Raw genomic sequence first — 7,488 nt, forward strand, 5'->3', positions numbered from 1 at the left:
GCATGTACCAAAACTCATATTTTTGGGTACGGTTTCCACCTATTAAAAAATTACTATTTTATACTTACATAATATATGTAATGAAAGTCGAGAGTTTTTTTACCAAGTTCATCTCGAAGACTACTGAACGGATACTTTGATGTAATAGTGTCGATAGGGATATTATCTTTAAAACTTAGAATTTTTATAGGGCTGCCAACATCTGTTCGTAAAATTACAAAAAGGGTACGTCAAATAAAAGGGCTTGGCCTCTTGATGTTCACTAATGTATTATTTTTTGAGTAGGTTTGCCACCCTAAAAAATAAGGTACCAAGTGAAAGAACATGGTCTCCGGATGTGCAATATGTAAGCTTTTATTTTTTTGAGCGGGGTTGCCACCTTTTTAAAAATTACTAATTACATATGGGTATTTCAAAATTGTCGTTACGGGAAGCTCGTATGACAAATTGGTAAAAAAGAAAGAATTGAAAAAGGCAAAATTTTAAAAAGGGGTTTTCTAGATTTGCATAGTAATTAAATAGCCCCTTACTCAGTAAAAAATTACTAACTGTTGGTAATAGCGATTTAAATCTCTTAGTAAGTTCTCGCCCTGACGTTACAAAAAAAAAATGAAGAGGATTTTGACTTCGAAAGAGTATTCATGAATTTTATGTCGAACGTACTTTTTATTTTGACATCAGCGCCACCAGCGGTTCCATTTTTTGCAAATCTATGTCCTACTATGTTTCAACTAAACATGCCAAATGGGAAACAAATCAGAGCATAAATACGGGTTTTCGAAATATCTCGAACTTGGCGCCACCTACGAAGACCATTTTTGGCAAAACTGTTTCTACTTACATAGCCAGTATTTATTATAGTACCAGGTTGAACGAGCTTTGCCCGGGGTGCATATACTTTTTAAAGTTTTCAAAATATGGATAGCTTTAAAAAACATTTTGGAAATAAAAAACATTGGATTTCGATATCTGTTAAGTAAATTTCTTACTTCAAAATTTAGGTGGCAACCCTATTCCGAAATACGCTGGAATGAATGGTACATATCATGAGCGTATATTTACTGTGTATACTTAAAAGAATGCTGATTGAAATTAACAAAATAAAAATTTGTATTACATAGAAGCGTGGCAACTCTGATGGAAAATTCTTTCTGACGAAAGTTCCCAACAATACCTTTCATTTGATACGCATATTGCGATGTTTTAGATAAATTGTGTAGAATCGAAAATAAGTGGCAACCTTACACTATCATCTTAAGGGTAACATTTTGTATATAGGGAAAGCATTGTTTAAGAACCTCTTCTTGGTACCCATGAATAGTAAAATTTTACCTTTTTTTCTAAACAAAAAATTTAATAAATGTACGATTCAAAATAGGTGGCAACCTTATTAAAAATATTTTTGAATTAGAGATCTTTAAAATACCTTCCAATTAATACCCATATTATGATGTTTAAATTGTTTTGTAACAAATTTTGAATAGGTGGCAACCTTATACGAGTCTTACCAGAGATAGTGCCTATTCAGTTAACATTAGAATCCCAAACATTATCTGAGTACAAAGTTTCATCAAAATCGTTAGAGCCGTTTCCGAGAACCCTATGGATATATATATAGATATACAAGAATTGCTCGTTTAATGTAATAAGATAAAGCAGCTGAATCGGCCTATAAATAAGTTAGATATAGGACTTAAAATTTATTTTACGCGGTAGACTTTTTACTATACATATCGTCGCTATGAGTACAAAACCGCGTATCAAGTTAATGCAAAACCGCGTATGTGAGGTTGCATGAATTATTTTCTGTAGAGTAAAAACACTCATATTTCAAAATGGTTCTCTTTTTTATAAAGCAATCGCATTTCTAGCTAGAATATTTCAGGACGATTGGATAAGGATTGAGTCAAGAGCTTGTGTGAGCAAATCCAATTTTTGGCAGCCAATGTCAGTTACGCGGTTTTGCAGAATGACGATACGCGGTTTTGTACTTTAAACGTCGATATGTATGTAATACGGGAATGTATTTTTGTTAATTACATCCGATTTTCACAGTTCATTAAATTAAAATAAATTAGGCCTGAAAGGAATGGCATTCAGATGTGCAATAATGTTTTATTTTTTTTCGATGAAGGTTGCCACCTGTGCGAAAAATTATAAGATGCGTGATATTCGTCGGAATACGAAAAATTAGGTCTGAAATGCAAGGGCTTGGCCTCTAAATGTTGAGCTATGTGTTACTTTTTAGTAGGGTTGCCACCGTCTTAAAAATTATAAGATCATCAATGATCGTGGACTAAAAAAATGAGGTACCAAGTGAAAATATATGGGTTTGCCACCTTTTTAATACGTGAAGGTATTTTTTGCTCCCAATGACCTGCTAAATAGTTCAAAGGAACATTATTAGCTGCTCCTGACATTATTTTTATTTTTTTTTTTGTTTTTAAACTTTTAGGTCCCTATACATTTTCTTCATTCAGAGTCCTTGCTGCTGCCTCTTTTCGAAGTCTTCATAAATATCATGAATTCTATTCCGTCGTATCATTTCTTATTTCACTAGATAAGGAAAATGCTTTGGTTTTGAAGTTAAATACCTATATAAATTTTTCCTTGTAGATTAATTGCCCTTCCTCTTATCGACGTTGGATTCCTCTTCAAAAAGATTATGAATATTCTTTAAGCATACCATTCCAGACTTTTAAAGATAGCACAGGCCTGGAATGGTATCTGCGTTAAAAAACGAATTAGAAACTTTGGTAGGTATTAGGTACTAAGCTAGAAAATTCTATCACATAAGTTCTCTGAGAAAATTCATTTTTAATTTTGTTTTTAATATTACAGCATGTTACTAGCGTTAACTTCGAATTTTCTTTCTGATGTACTTATGGCGTTTTTTTACCCACAAAAAATGTTGCTTTTTATGGCCCTCCCCTTAGTATTTGTAGTAAGAGGGCAATGAGAAGGTAACATTTTTCGGTAGAAAAGAAAATACCATTAGTCTCTTTGGGGTTATTTTTAACTACTACTGTTTGTTTTTTAAGAAAAAGTTTAATTTTAGTTTGATTAACTTTTGGCATTTCATGAAAATTGTTAACAATTCTAAAATATGTATGCCATCAATAAAAATCAATCGCGATGTGCCGAAAAACAAAGCTATATTTTAAATTAACATACATACCTAGATATCAAAAAATTAACATTATTATTGGAAGAAGAAAAATAATGATAAATTTCTCAGGCTTGCGTAATGCAAGAGGAAATACTCTATTCAATGCTCCTCACGTAGACTTTTTGAACTTGAAAATTACCGATTTGAGTGTTTTGTATGATCTTTCTCTATTCACGCTCTTCACGTAGACATTTTTTACTTGCATATTTGTGATATCGTTGGCTTAGTTCGGAAAAGTGCTAAGTGTAAATTGAGATTTTGATGCTGTAAGATAGCATAACTGAAAATACATCATTACCAAAAAAGAAAATTACCGTAATGTCGTTTTTACTTGTTGTTATGCATTGGTACGCAAATGTGCTAAGTCCAAAAAAATCAAAAAAAAATATATATACACGTCTGTCCGTGTACACGATAACTCGAAATATCTCAACGAAATTTGGTATGTAGGTTGCCCTTTATCCAAGGTAAGTTGGTATTAAAAATGGGCGAATCGGAATGTAACCACGCCCATTTCCGATATAAAGGTATTTTCTAAAAATGCAAAAACTACGATATTTCAGTAAATGTTGGATGCAAATTGTTCAAAATTAATATGTGAAGTAGAATTTTTGTAAAAATTATTATTATAATTTTTGGAAAATGGGCGTGACCCCGCCCACCTATTATGAAATGCTGTATCTCAGTAGCCCATTCACCAATCTCCACCAAACTCGTTACGAGCCTTATTTAGGGTCTAGCTAAGAAATCTGTTTAAAATCTAATTCACTTAAAATCGATGATCGCGATAACCACTCAGCAGAAAATAAGATTATGATACATTTTTGGATAATGGGCATGGTGCCGCCCACTTATGACCACAAATGTGTAACTCGGTAACCGATTTATCAATTTCTACCAAACTCGGTGCTCTTAATAAACCTGGTACGGAAAAGCAATTCGTTGAAAATTATTCAAATCGGACCAAAATTACATTCGCTTCCCGTATATCTAACGGTAAATTTCAAAAACACGGAAAGTCTGATATTTCACTAACTGAAGACGCTAATTTACTTCAAGTTAATACTTACCACAATCTCTTAACAATAAATAAGACTGCGTGACACCGCCCACTTTATGACTACAAGGTGTATTTCGGTAGCCACTTTAGCGATTTCCACTAAACGTGGTTCAATTATTTCAGAGATTGTGGTAAGTCCTAAAAGAGCCTATAAGTCTGCAACAGCTTTATTTGGAAATTGGCCGATTATTGGTACTAAAACAAGACGAACTATGGAATAAAACTGCATTTACAGATTCGAAAAATATTGAAAAAAAAAAAGTTAGACGGTTTTTTGTCCCTCCTGAAAAATAAAAAACAATGGACTTAGCACGTTTGCGAACTAAGCACACGATATGAGGGTTTTTGTATAAATTTTCTCAATTCATAAAGAATTAGTATTGTCAAACTCTCCAAGTACACTCTTTTGGATTTTAATACACAAATTGGATTTATAAGTGTCTTTGGATAGCGCCATAATTTTTATGTATTTTTTATGAGAAAAATAAAAAACAACTACGATGGGCAAAAAACTAAAATTTTGGGATTCTTATTAAAAGATTTTTGCATGGCAGAAACACACTCGAAGGTTTGCCTTTGCCTTTGGAGCGAACGCTGTTAGAATTTTGATTTTGGTCGGGCCACGGATCGAACCAGGTCCTACGAAGTGGTAGTACCTACGCACCTTTAACCATCAGTCGCAGCAGTTTATAAAATTACGTTCAGAAAAATTCCGAAAAAATTAGACAAAGTCCTGAAATTATTATTCAATTGACATTTAATTTCCTAAAATACTTCATTTTCGTATGGCATTTCTCATGAAACGCTTATAGCCACTTTCGCGAAAGCAATTTAAGTGAAAAATTATTATTTTATTTTAATTTATTGACGGAAAGAAAATCATTTTTCACTTAAATTGCTTTCGTGAAACCGGCAGTTAGGCCATGTCAGATCAAAGATTGTACTCAAGTTGTACGAAGTCCTGCCCTTGGGAGCCCTTTTGAACTTATAAGAGGTTTATAGTTATTTTATAGAGCAAAGTGAACGAGTATATTGCGTAAGTAAACCATTATAAAACTCTTTTGAGTTATCCGGCTGCATACACTAATATTTCCCAAGAGTAGAATTTTACCCCTGCAACCTCAGACCGAGAAAATTGCGGTATTACTTCGGTCTGATACGCACACTTAGAAAACTGTCTTGTATTTCTGGTAGATCAATGTGTGAATTTAGCTTGAAATAAAAATGGGCACCGTTTCCAAAAAATCGTTTTTTTTTTATTAATCACGGTTTTTATTCAGGTTTTAAACCATTTAAAACTGAATTAAAAACCAAATCTTTTCGGTTTACCGAAAAAAAAAACGAATTATAAAAACACTGCAAACATCCAAAAAAACATCGATATCGAATTAAATTAAATTTCCACTTATACTTATTACATATTTTTTCTTCTTTAAAATCCTGTTTAAATTTATTTACTTGCTGCGTGCAATGCAAATCAATTGTTTTGTATACCTACCATGCCACTTGTTACATATGGAAATGTCAACATATCGTGTAAAGGCATGTTAGATTTGTTTCTGCACAAAGCAGATGCACGTACATACGAAGTTAAATGTTTCTGTTTGCATCTGACACCAGTGATCGGACTTGAAAAAAAAATGTGTGTGGTAGAATCTGGAAAAAAATGTGGTAGATTTCAAAAAAAATGTGGTAGATTTCAAAAAAAATGTGGTAGATCTCAGGTTTTGGATCAAACTTTGTACAAAAATTAAACAAATTCTGCAAGCTTTCACCTAAATTGCAAACATTTTAATAAGAATAAAAAAAATAATAGTTTTAGTATAATAAAGTGCAAGATTGAAATTGCTAAAAATTGCGTTGAGTTTTGGCAATTTTTTTCCTTGACAGTGTAAAGCAGATCGTTCCATATCAAGATATTTTTCGAACATATTTTGAAAGATTTCTGCAACCTTGCGGAGTGCTGCCAGCTTTTCTTTTTATCACATCACGATGAAGCGAACAAATGTGGCCGTTCCAGAAACCGATTTTGACAATTCTCAAGTAAAAGTAAACAACGCTTTAGAAACTTTAGATGCACTGAAATTTGCTAATACTTTCACAAAAATCGCCGTTTTTTAACATTTTCGCTATTAATTTTTTTTATAAATCATATATTTTGCAATTTAACACAATAAAACCACGTTTCCTGTCGAAAAATTGAATATTGCGAAAATTTCCCATTTTACGGTTTATTTTATCCTCCCATTCTGCCTGTTGTTAGTGTTTAGTGTTGGACAATTTTTGCTCTTAAAACTAATAAAATTGTGTCGAGCAAAAATAAAACTACTCAAAAACGCGAATATGTGGTATATTTCAGAACTTGTGTGGTAGATGTGGTAGATGCTCAAAAAAGTTGCAGATCTACCACAATATGGTAGACGTCCGATCACTGTCTGACACGCATATAGAATCATCTGAGTTTAGTTTATTTCGTCTTCAAATAACGTATTTTTAAATAGTTAAATGAAGACTGCGAAATTGACAGACAGTCGCAATTACATATGTATTAAAAAACTCACATTTACAGATGCAAATACATATCGTGTAAGAACACTTTTAACAACTTCGTTTCCGAAAATAAGAAATATAAGACATATTTATACAAACATAATCTTCATTTCATAAACAAAAGCTTTTTTAATTTATGTATAGATATATACATACATAAGTATATAGTTGTATATATAATTATATATGTATTTATATACGTACATACCTACAGTATCGGTCATATCATTAACACCCCCATTTAAAATTAATATTGTTTGCCACTTATGTTTCATTATATATTTTAAAGAATTTTCAATTAAAATACAGTTCATTTTATAACCGTACATATAACCCCAAGTGTATAACTTTGTAAAAGACTATAAAAAAATGCGATAAGCAGAAGCGTTAGACCTTTTTTTGAGTATATGTAAAGCTTTATAGACCATTCAATTTTAGTCTGCTAATGTGCAAGTTTCAAGTGGCTTAAACTTTTTCATAATTTTTTTGCCGCATTTGCTTCCATATAAGGAATAAACACAATTTGTATATTTTTATATGAAAGAAACCCGCAACACCTTTGGTAAAACAATTATAAAAATCAATATAATTGTTATAAGGCCATAAAATAACAAAAACAAATAACTTAAGGACGAGCACACCTAAAAGTTAAACATTCTAATAATAGAATTATTAGCAAAAAACCAACAATACCAACAACCACATGATC

Source organism: Rhagoletis pomonella, unplaced genomic scaffold (assembly GCF_013731165.1).
Source record: "Rhagoletis pomonella isolate Grant_MI unplaced genomic scaffold, Rhpom_1.0 Rhpom_scaffold_00001, whole genome shotgun sequence".
Classification (NCBI taxonomy): domain Eukaryota; kingdom Metazoa; phylum Arthropoda; class Insecta; order Diptera; family Tephritidae; genus Rhagoletis; species Rhagoletis pomonella.